Raw genomic sequence first — 12,873 nt, forward strand, 5'->3', positions numbered from 1 at the left:
GAGCTTGGTCCACCTTTACCACGAGTTGCCTCAGTCCTGAAGATACTTCAGGCACAAACTTTGTTTGCTTACACTTGGATAAAGGATTAAACTAAATTTATTATAGTCTAACCAAGTGGGAAAAAAATTCCAACATGATATAAGATGTATTTCCCAGAAAAGCAAATTTTCATATTTCTTAATTTCACAGCACATTGCTGAAATTAATCTGAAAGAAGTCAGTTTCATAAGTGGGTTTAATAAAACATGTTATAAAATGATAAGTCAAAAATATACAAACTTCACAACCCAAATTTCTGTATCCCTATATAGGTTAAAATATAAACTTTATTTATGATATCAAGAATTTCTATTTTCAATTTCTTTTTTTATTTCTTTAATTTTTTAGTGAAGGCCAATATTTTATTAGCAAAATTGACAGTGGATGCGCTTTATTAGAACCAAGAAATATTTTCCATAGAAAATAGATGTACATAAAAAATTTAAAAAATTTACGTATTTTGTGAATAATTTAACTTTCATTTTTAATAGTAGTACAGAAATATATCACTGATCAACAATGCAGCTTTATTACTCAACTTCATATGTTTCCATATGAAGAGTAATGATGTCTCCATCAGCTTTTCAATATTCATGACAACATTAACTACCATTCAGTTAATGAAACAACTACAAGCTTTGGCCTTTCCAGGGCACTAAAAGTTTGTAACTACCAAAGTTTTGTAATTAATGAATATCAAAAGTCTTTTGAAACACTATAAAGGTTGCTAATTAAGATGGCAGATGTACTTTAATTAATACTCATTAGTATTCCTTACAGTGTTTGGGAAGGTACTAAGTCATTTAAAGCAACTAGCTTCCAAAACCAACATCAAAACAAATATCATTAAAAGTAAACAGCACGCCTTAGTACATGATTTACAACCAGTCTTTTAAGAGTTAAGCTATTTCTTAGAGAGAGAGAGAGAGAGATTCTAGTCATATTGAATCAATAGTTCATTTCATACTAAATATAAAAAATGTTCAACAAAATGAAAAGTATTATTTTCAAAAAGTACAGACACAATTTGCAGAACAATATACTAATCCCTGCCCTGCTCATGATATATCAGACACGAAATGTTAATTCAACCTACAGTGCACACTGCAGGTTGAATTAACCTTTCTCAACTTTTTCCCCATGTAGTACCAGACATGGGCAAAAGTTGAGAAAAAAGAAGGAACTCCATAACAGTGAATTCAAAGATCTGAAGATTACACTTTTTTAAGAAATATTTCAGGAGACCATTCCAGAGGACAGTAGCAGAGGAAATGAATAAAGAAGAAAAAAGCTGTCCTATAACTGTGGAACTGAACTATGAAAGGATGACAATCAACCAAAATGCCAATTCCAATTCATTTGTATGAATGAATATAAATATTCATTCATACAAACATCTCTCCCACCAGTTGGAGAGAGAGTGAGCATATGGTTTTGACTTGGAAAATGAATAGACATGCAGGAGCATCAAAGAGACGGGAACGTATGTGGTATTATTCTTCTTATTGTGCTATCTTCTATCGAAGGTCAGTGACCACCTTGGCGAACAAACTGTGCTCTTGTGCTAATCTGAGCAGTTGTGCACTGCTCTTTCCTGTCCGTGTCTTGATGTTGTCAAACCATGATATTCTTTTTCTTCCTCTAGTTCCTTTGCAACCAATTCTTCCTATCAAAATAGTTTGTAGAAGTTGGTATTTGCTGTTTCTCATGATGTGGCCAAGATATGATGTTTTTCGTTTCTTGATTATTTGTACAAGATGTTTAGCTTTGCCAATGGATTTTAAGACATCTTCATTGGTAATTTTTTCTGTCCATGATATCTTTAGCATTCTTCTGTATAGCCACATCTCAAAGGCTTCGATTTTCTTGATGGCTGTCGCCTTCAATGTCCATGTTTCAACTCCATAGAGCAGAATAGACTACACGTAGCATTTCAGCATTCGGCATCTGACTTCCATGTTTAGGTCTTTATTGCAGAATACTGTTCTCATTTTCATGAAGGACTGCCGTGCAACTTCAATCCTTGTCTTTATATCTATTTCTGGATCCCACCGTTCATTAAGCCAGCAACCAAGATATTTATATCTTGACACTTGATCAATATTTTTCCCATTGAGTGTCAGTTTCATTGATGAGGCTGGATGTTTGCTGATGATCATGTATTTTGTCTTGTTGATGTTTATATTTATTCCCATTCTTTGGCTTTCTATGTATACTCTGTCAATGAGTTTTTGGAGATCCATAATATTATCTGCAATTAGCACGGTGTCATCTGCATATCGAAGGTTGTTAACAATCTTTCCATTTATTGTGATTCCCTCTGAACATTCTCATTCTTCCAATGCTTTTTTAAAGATTACCTCTGCATATATGTTGAACAGGAGTGGTGAGAGCATACATCCTTGTCTCACTCCTCTTTTGATGTTAATATCACCTGGTGGTAATGTTGTCTAATTGAACGGTAGCTGACTGATTCCAATACAGATTTGTTATTAGTCTTATGTCTTGTTCGTCTAGCCTTATTTGTTGAAGGACTTCTATTAAGTTAGTGTGTCTGACTTTGTCGAATGCTTTTTCAAAATCTATGAAACACATAAAGACAGATTTCTGTTTTTCTATGCATTTTTGTAGGTATTATAAGGCAGGTGATTATAGTAGTCTAAGACGTCAACTTGGGGAAGTTTCATAGAGGGAAGAATTGGAAGGCCGGGATATCATTAGTGCGTGGGAAATTATGAAAGAATATTTATTAGCAGCAATAGTAAGTTGTATACTACGAGTGAACAAGAGGACACAATTTGGAGTAAAGTGGATGACAAACAATATTAAACAGGAATTGCATGTGAAAAAGAGGCTGTGGAAGAGATATAAGGAGACAGGAGAAGAGAAGATGCATGAAGAGTATAAGACACAGGCCAGAAGAGTGACTAATATGGTAAGGAAGACGAAACTGGAATATGAGAGGAGATTAGCCCTAAGATCCAAAGAAAATCCTAGGGAATTTTTTTTAGGTATGTGGCCAGTAGGAGGAGAAATAACTGTGGAAGAATGATATTGTGGGATAAAAATGGGAATAGAGTGACTGATGCAAAGGACATAGTAGAATTGTTCAATGAACACTTTATTGGAGTATTTCATCCTGGAGGAGTCAGTTTTAATGCTAGAGGGATAGGGCAGGTTCAAGGTTTAGAGGTACAGGAGGAGAGTGTGTTTCAAATACTGAGTACTCTGGATGTTAGTAAAGCTGTGGGACTGGATGGTATTTCACCACGAGTTTTGAGAGAATGTGCTAGGGAACTGACAGTGCCTTTGACCTGGCTTTTCAATGAAAGTCTGGCTGCTAGAAACGTGCCCATGGAATGGAAGGAAGGTAAGATAGTGCCATTGCATAAGGGCGGTAGCAGACTGGACGTGTCTAATTATAGACCAGTTTGTGTATCATCAGTAGTTAGTAAGATCTTGGAGAAAGTAGTGAAGGACCGTATAGAGCATTGGGCAGATGAGGGTAATGTTATCTGTGAGAGTCAACATGGATTTGTGAAGGGGCTCTTGTTTTAGCAATATGCTAGCCTTTTATGATAAAGTTACAAGAACATTAGATGAGGGAAAGGCATATACTGGCATTTTCTTAAACTTAGCGAAGGCATTTGACAGGGTGCCACATGATAAGCTGGTATTTAAGTTGCAGCACATGGGTCTGGATGTCAGATTGGTCAACTGGATTCAGGATTGGCTGTCTGATAGGTATCAGAGAGTTGTGTATGGTGGGGCAGTTTCAAGGAAGCAGAGGGTTACAAGTGGGGTCCCACAGGGCTCAGTACTGGGACCTATATTGTTTAACCTTTATATCAATGACATTGTCAGTGGATTGCAAGGGGTTATTCAGTTGTTTGCAGATGATGCAAAGCTGGGAAGGATTATTAGTAATAGTGCAGATGCGGCAGCCCTGCAAGAGGATTTGAATAAGCTAGATAGATAGGCAAATGAATGGGGGTGTCGGTTTAATGCAGCAAAATGTAAGGTCTTGAGGTTTGGGAAACATCGATGGGACACTGCATACTCTATGGGAGGAGTTATACTGGAGGAAGTAGGGGAGACAAGCGATCTGGGTGATAGAAACCTGAAATTTAGGGGACATATTGCAAAGGTGGTAAAGGTAACACAGAGGATTGTTGCAATAATGAGAAGGACACTGACCTGCAGAGATAAAAACAGTTATCATTCTGTTGTATAAGACCCTGATCAGACCACACGTGGACTATTGTCTCAGATTTGGTCCCCAGGATTTGAAGGGGATAAATTAACTGTGGAAAGGGTACAAGGGTGGATAACAAAGATGGTTTCAGGACTGTACAATGATAGTTATGAGGATCGGCTGAGGGAATGTGGACTGCAGTTTGGTGGATGTCAGATCGGTCAACTGGATTCAGGATTGGCTGTCTGATAGGTATCAGAAAGTTGTGTATGGTGGGGCAGATATGATTGAGACTTTTAAACTGTTGAGAGGTGGTTACAAGATTGACACTGGGGAGTTCTTTCGCTTGGTTGAACAGCGGGAAGGAGTGATGACAAGAGGCCATCCCTGGAAGTTACAAAAGGAAACTGTGAGCAAAAGGGTGAGGAGTGGTTTCTTTGCATGGAGGGTGGTTGACCCATGGAATGCATTGCCTGATGGAGTGGTGAGAGCGAGAACGGTCAATGAGTTCAAGGAATGGTATGATAGACTTTGTTTCTTAGGGGGGACCTCCCATCGATGAGTCTTGATAAACTTTGTGTTTCTTAGGAAGGACCTCCCACGATGAGTCTTTTGACTCCATGGAGGCCTGAATAATAATAATAATAATAAAATGAATATTTGTTTGAAAGTAAATGGAATGAAATTACCATAATTGACCTAAGTGATCACTTCTATATTTCAGATTTTAATAGGGTAGCAATAGAGCACTATCCTCAATGTGGAAACAGCATTTAAAGGTCAGATATATTTGTGATTTGTACAGAGTTAGCCATTGTTTGGAAATAAATTGATACCAGAAGTGAAAAAGGAAACCAATATCTTGGGTGATTATCCTACAGTATGTATGGAGATTTGGAAGATGTCAAAAATAAGAATGGAAGAAAATTATTTTTTTTCTTTGTGACAAACAAGCCAGAATTGAGTTTGATATCAATAAAGTCAACATTGTTATCAAAATTAACAAAACCCACTGGAAAATGGTTCAGAAATCAGAATTCAAGGTTGTAGAAATAGATAATATTCTAGAAATGTTGATTCTTAGTGTATATATGTTGTCAAAATGAGAAAGATGTGCAATGATCTGTCATTAGAACAACCTCTGGATTAAATTTGCACTCATGTGAAGGACAGTATATAGAAAGAGGAAAGCAAAAGGAAGAATGATAACCTGTAGTAATCCAGAATGGCTTGCAAAGAAATTCTGATATACTGGTATTCTGAAATATATCACATATATGCATCCAAAGGAAAAATCTGGCAAACAGGTGCAGTTAGAAGACAGACCATAAAGCTGTTATAAGTAAGACAGTGAAACATGTAGGGATTTATTATATTTTTAAAATAATAATGATATAAACTTCTTCAATAAATACAAGTAGATCTAACAACTGTAGTTTCTGTAGAGGAATAAACTGTTTGCTAAGCCATACAAATGGAGAATTTAACTAACTCCTTGAAATCCAGGTCTCAGTGTGTTTGAAGTAATGCTGAAATACTACTCAGACTTCCTCCAGCATAATTATCAGAAGCAACACAGAACAACTAAGGTTATAGTCAACAAGATTATTTGCCAGCTGACCCAGACACCTCAAATAGCACTACCATTCTGATCTAGTATATTTGCAAGTAGCCCATCTCCAGAATAATCATGTTAACACGATAACCCCGAAGAGAAGAAATACTAGGTCTTCCTATGATAACAACATAATTCTGATAAAATCACTAATACTGTATGAGAAGGGAGGTGACACTTTGTTCTGGAGTCTCGGCCTTGTTTTTGACCACCTCAGGCTTCCAATAAGCAAAAGGGTGGTATTACACTGAACAACAAAACTCATTCCATCTGATGGTGCCTAGAACTTGTTATATCCCTAACTTATCTTACGATTTTGTTTGTCTTACAAATTGCCTTCATCTATATTCTTCTAACTTCTACTTTCAAGACATCACCAAAATTTCTACTAATATCTGAGTTATTGTTCCCCGTAGTATCCCTAGTATTTGTATTTTAACTGCGCCCTTTGGGATATTTAGTTTAGGATATTTTATACATAAACAGAGAAAGAGAACTCAAATATCTGAAAGTGTAACTAATGCAGTCGTGACACTATTTCTTGTTACTCAACATTAATTCCTTAAACTTCCCGTTTCTTAACATTAATTCCCCACGTGATTAAGCTCGAATGTTTCTAAGCGGCGCATTGGATTAGCGATATCAGACAACCCTTTTTTTTATTAAACAAAAGGTTTATTATTTCTCTAAACCTGGTACATATCAAAATACTCAACTAAATTACTTACACACTAAAATTAGCTTAATACAAATAGTTGGGCTATGATTCGACAAAAGTTACTACGATCATGCCGCCACAAAATTTCACACAAAATTTCATACAAAAACATGAATTCACTTAACATGGACAAATTAGATTACCACACACTATTAGATTATTCAACTTCAAGTACACTAACAAAATCATTAACTACTCTAGCACATACTTATGACAATTCCGATTCTCTACACATCACACTAGGCATTCAAATTCCTCAGGCTACTTGATTACTCAATTCACACTAATCAAACTCAACATTAACAAAACCATTTACTTCATTAACACACAACTATGTCATTAACTTTCCTTTTACAATATAGTAGGCACTCAAGATTCTTAGGACAATTAATTATTCACAAATTATCAACTCTAGCTAACTTACTTTTAACACTTTCTATCAAATTCTAAAGTCCTATTATAATTTCTCCCTAATCACTTTAACAGTTCCTTATTATGACAATGGTACCTATCACAAACAACTTCTAGTTAACATAAGACAAAATTCACAATACCTTTCTTTAGCTTCACTTACGGGCCTTTACCTTCTACTGAACGAACTTGCTTGCATATCTTCTTGCAATTCAGGGCTATATAAACATCTGCGCAGTCGGCTTCTACTATCCGAAACGAGGACATCGACATCTTCACAGTTTCCTATGACTCCATGGTATATTTCGCTTTCTACATAGGAATACGGAAATAGCTTTCCCGCTCACCTTCGATTCCTTGTTGTGGTATGAGGATATAAGCCATATCTCTCCACTCGGGAACACCATGAAATCCACTAGAAAACCAAACTAAAACCACTGCGACTATCCAAACGTCTCTTCTCCTCTGGCAAAAAGGCAGAAAGGCCTAAAGCCTTCTTGAATATCTAAACGTCTTCTCCTGAACACAAATGAGCCTACTCTTCAAACAAAAAGCCTCGAGGGGGGGTTACCAACCCTTTTATAGCTGCTTCCCTAACGGCGCCCTTTCTTACTTCTTTTTCCCGCCTCCTACTTGTTTTCCATCTGTCTACCAATTGGGTAGCATTTTGCCTCCATACGTCATTTTGATCGGCAACTCGTAACGAAGTTTCTATCCTGGTATAGGCCCTAAGCGATATTCCGTTATTTCTCTTATTAGCCTCTATCTTAACCCCCTTTTAAACCTTTTCTCAGAATTCTACTTAATGCTTAATCTGTAGCCTCTTACATAGCGTATTTCATGACTCATTCTTTTATACTTATGTACTTAACTCTTTCATTCTTAATCGCATTACTATATTAATTCTTAGTTAGCTACTTATTTAATACAAATTCCTTGTTTAGTCATAATACATCTTAATACATTCCTTTCTTTTGTTATCTTAACTAAACAATAGACCTTTACATTTCACTCAATTTATACTGGATGCAAGAATATTTTATTAATTAAATTATTCCTTTTATGCAGGGGTTTTTATTTATGTTATTTATTTTTTCATGTTACACCATGATAACTGAGAATATTTTATTGTCAAGATATCAGGTGTAACAAACTTCAGGAGACTGGTCTTTCCTCTGAGGGGTGGTTGTAGTTGTAGATATCACACTTCATCCATTGAATGTACTGTTTCATTCCTAGATAGGATAGTTAACTTTGGTCTGAGCCTCATGAGTTTAATGCTTGTTGACCAGGAGAGATATATATCTAGACTCACTAATGTGAAGGTGTGTGTGTGTGTGCGCGCAGAGGATTTGGATGCTGGAAACCAACTAGACTTGAATGAAATTCAGCACACACACACACACACACACACACACACACACACACACACACACACACACACACACACACACACACACAGTGATGGCCTGAACATCACTATATGTTCATCACTATATCAGTGCTTTAGACATTCAAGATTTAGTTAGTGGGGCACTGCAAATTGTGCATTCTCTGCTATCTCAATAATATCACCCCCCCCCCCCCAAATTGACACTGTATATTCTTGTAGCAATACATGAGATATGAAAAGCTACTCTTTTTTGGTTGGAATTGCTACAAGCCACCTCAAGCACCCAATAAGCAGTGATGAATTCATCTGTCACCTAAAGGCATTCACAAACACCCATGGTTGCAATAGAATTCAAGCCCACCTGGTAAATGCAAAGCAGAGATGCTATACACTCAGCCAACCAGGCCAATTGTATATCATAAGACATAATCAAATTATTTATTCATAACATAAACTGTGCATGCGCATTCACAAACAGGAATAATGAAATATCAGGTTTTTTTTTTTTTTTTTTTTTTTTAAAAATAGCATCACAAATGAACTAAGAATTAAACAAGTAGTTCTGCTCTGAATTCCAAACATGTTTTGCTAAAATAGTTCAGGTCTGTAATAAGCAAGATATCAATGTCTAGTGTTAGCACTAAAGAATATTACCATTTGCAGGCCTAAAGCAAGCTGGAAATTCAGGAAATTTGTGATCTTCATCTAAGCCCTTCAGATGTTAAGATCAGTTTGCTTATTGTGTTACTATTTACCAACATTCAATTGTCAGATACCATCCAATTATTCCAGAAAAATTTCCATCTGATACTGACAAACTTTTTGACACTTTGTTATTCATTCTGAATATTGCAGCTTTTAAAACAAATTATACCAAAAGATTGAAGGGGGAGGTGATTGAAAGTTCTCTTTCTTCAACTCTTATCAGTTACTTCATGAAACACATTGAAAAATATCTCCTCAACAATATTTTTCCAAGACCTGCACATTGGTAGGGATATGCTGACAATGTTTTTGTAATTTGGAATAGATAATTGTCTGATTTAGAATATTTTGTAGCCAAAATAAATGCAGTTCATCCCAGAATACAGTTCACTTTAGAAAAAATAAAAATAAAAATTAACAGATCTAAAAAGATCTGTTAATTCTTCATGAACCTGATGGTAGCCTGCAATTCTCAGCATTACAGAAGAACCCACACAGTCAGCTATACTGATGCAAAATCACACCATTATTCTTGTCAAAAAGTTGGGACTATCAAGACCTTAATACATCATGCTTATTCTTTATATTCTTCAGATGAATCTCTACAGAAAGAAATGCAATACATTAGGTCAACTTTCTTGTCAAATGGTTTCAGTGAAGTCTTCATCGATGAAGCATTCAGCAACTACAAAATCCCTGCCTCTTCTGCTCAAGAGGAAATCATTTGTATTCCAATCACTTATATTAAAGGAATTTCTGATTGTATTGCAGTAATTTTAAAATCTTAACATATTTGGGGCCTTTTGTTCTGTCTGAAAAATTTTCACCTTTATCTCCTAAGAAAAAGCTTCCTCTACTTAGTTTTCTGGGAATTTACCAGATTCCTTACTATTTCTCATGTTATTATGGACAATCTGGAATTGAAAGCCTGAAATGTTGCACCCTTCAATTGGAAAAGAACTGAGTTCGATTCTCATTGTGATGAGAGGAATTTTTATATGGGCTTTTTCAATTAAAGGAGAGTTAGCTGATCTCATATAGAGGTAGTAGAAGAGTTTTTTCCCCAGGAAACTCGGATTTTCCATCCTGCAGGCAAATCGGCCAAGAGAAGACAAACAATTTACAGACAATCTATATCAGTGGTGGTGGTAGTGGGTGCAGGTGATGTTGTGTTGATGGTGGTGGTGTCATGTAGTTGAAGAATTATGTAGTGGAGTAGTGTACCCTCCCATGATGAGTCCTTGGAGGTGTCACGTAATAATAATAATCTGGAAGATCTGTTTTTATCTGTCAAGAAAAATATATCTTATATCAAGTACCATGCATCTGAAAAGTCAGGGCTTGCTGAACATGCCATCTCTACTAAACACAAAGTTTTCTGGAATAAAACAAAAATCCTTCATAAAAGCAGGTTTCTAATGGAGTCTTTTTATAAGGAAACTTAAAAGAATATCATTTCATTGCACAAACTTACATAGATCTTATGTCTATGCTCATCTCCTTTATAGAAGACGATTCTTTTTAAATCTGCTAATCCTTCCTAATTTGTTTAATCAATTATATATATTTTTCTTTTAGTTAGGAAAATTTGACCATTTTTGTTACTTTTAGCTACTGCCACTTTTTAGTATGTTTCTGCTATTTGTATAATTTGCTATTTCATTTCTGTAGAGAAGACACCTGTGAAAAAAATTTTGCCTGTGGCAAAGTTTTCTCTCAAGACATTCAATACATGTGATGGTAAATGTGTTCTCTCATCAGATTTTCCTCCTAAACAGAGTAATAAGTTCTTCACAAGTTCAAGTTCACATCAAAAAGAGAGATGGAGCTTATTGTCATTGACAAAGCTATGGATACCCTTTGAGATTACTAAGGGAATTTATTAACAATTAGGAAGAGAGTAGGCCAAAGCAAAGATCTGAGAAAATCCAAAGAGAGGAAGCTACCCACCATTACATGTAATGAATGATCAGAGGGAATACTAGAATCCCAACTGTAAAGGACAGAAGCCACAAAATGGTAGCATGTTAAACAGGCCTCTTTGCCAGACCTGACCAAATGTCTCAGAAACATCAACAGCAATCACATCAGTTTCTCCAATATCTCTAATATGTGGAATCCATATTACTGATCCCAAATTAATTTGTGGGCTTCAGGTAGTGAAGCAGTTGTTTGTTGACCCCTACATTTTTTTTAGCATGTTACATCAAATAACTCTTTATAATTTTTCCTTTGTTTCTGTTAGGAAGGTTCAATAAGTGTGTGCATGTGCACACAATTTGTATCATTTGGCTTTATTTTGTTGATAATTAAAATTATAAAGAGTTATCTGATGTAACACACTTAAAAAAAAAAAAAAAACGGAGGTGGTCAACAAACAACTGCTTCACTACCTGTGATGATGATGATGTGGAGATAATGGTCATATCTTGATCCTATATTTTTGGCTATAAGCTAGCGCTCATCATCTGAACTATGTTCAGATGATGAATATCTGAACTAAGTATGAATTTCTCCTACTCCAATATATGAGCAGAAAATGACTAGAATTAGTTTTAATATTTAACTTTAGCAGGAATAAGCTTTCTTTTAGTTCTTAAGTGTTCAATGTTTGGCCAAATAATCCCACAAACAAGTATACTACAATTAATAAAATGTATAAAATGCTGAGGCAGCAAAGGATGATTTTCACTGTCCGGTGAGCAAGAACCATCTTGCATATGAGAGATCTGAAATGCTTGTAAATGCAAAGTGTTTTGTCTTTAAAGAAGGGTTTCTAGGGTATCTAACTCTTGGTATGCCAAGGTTTTTTTTATTTTTTAACTACTGGAATGATGACTGAAGAAACTGAGGCTTCAATGCTTGTATGTTATTTCTGTTAGGCATGTGTTTTTTAGCTGGTTTACCTGTTTTACATGATAAGAAACCTAAGAGGATAGACCTAGCCACTTCTATACAAGACCAGCAACTTGGCTCCATCTGAAAAACCCTGATATAAGTTTCTTTCTTGATGAGATCTGAACCCAAGTGTTTCCAATGAAAATCACCCAAGGTATGGTGGGTTTCCAATCTTTCTGGTTGTTATTAAAAATAAATAAATAAAGCATTTAAAAAATATATTTTATATAAAATCTGGAGATCAATGGAGTCAAAGATAGAGTGGATCAGCATTTTTTCCACTCCCTTTCCCTGAAATATTTTGGGAAAGAAAGTAAATAATACAGTAGCATTTTTCCGTTTTATAATCTTTACACAAACCACTTTAAGCTTCTACAAAATATACTTGTATTATTACTTTAAAAAAATGATACTTACTTGTGTAGATGAAAGTGAGAAATGTAATAAGAAAAAAATAACAACGAGACAATACTGAGACTTAAGGCTATCAATAACCAGCGCTTAATAGTAGGTTGATTGGCATAACAGCATCTATGGAGCGCCTCGTGGCTAAGGGCTTTTCCTTCACGCAAAACAATTTCCACTACCATACCGTAGCACTGGTAGCGCCCGGTAGGTGTCCAGCAAACCCAATGACCACACCAGAAATGGCCTCGTCTTGGTCGTTTGAATGACTTTTAAACCAACAAGTGCCTAATTAGATCGAAAACAAGGAAGGGAGGAAGAGTAGGCAGAAAGTTTTATTGAAGGTCAGTCCACAGCCGACTCCCATTATCTACAAACATATCGGCTCTTCCTGTGTCTGCATAGCCTTCTATTACTCCAATCCATTTCAGCCATTATTCTCTTGAATCCAAAGGCATCGTGTGGATATAAGCTATAAGAAAAAAAAAAAATA

The 12,873-nt window shown here is 35.7% G+C and overlaps 1 protein-coding gene across 1 annotated transcript in view; it reads right to left on the reverse strand.

Moving 5' to 3' along the window:
• The window catches only part of sfl (N-deacetylase and N-sulfotransferase sfl), a 118,835-nt gene extending 106,324 nt beyond the window's left edge, over nt 1–12,511 (reverse strand). Inside the window, exon 1 of the mRNA XM_090403904.1 lies at nt 12,393–12,511. The gene's annotated coding sequence lies outside the window, so the exon portion shown is untranslated. The remainder of the gene's footprint in view (nt 1–12,392) is intronic.
• Nucleotides 12,512–12,873: the final 362 nt, after the last annotated feature.

Source organism: Typopeltis vanoorti, chromosome 14, assembly GCF_054136105.1.
Source record: "Typopeltis vanoorti isolate ZY-2024b chromosome 14, IOZ_Tvanoo_1.0, whole genome shotgun sequence".
Lineage (NCBI taxonomy): Eukaryota > Metazoa > Arthropoda > Arachnida > Uropygi > Thelyphonidae > Typopeltis > Typopeltis vanoorti.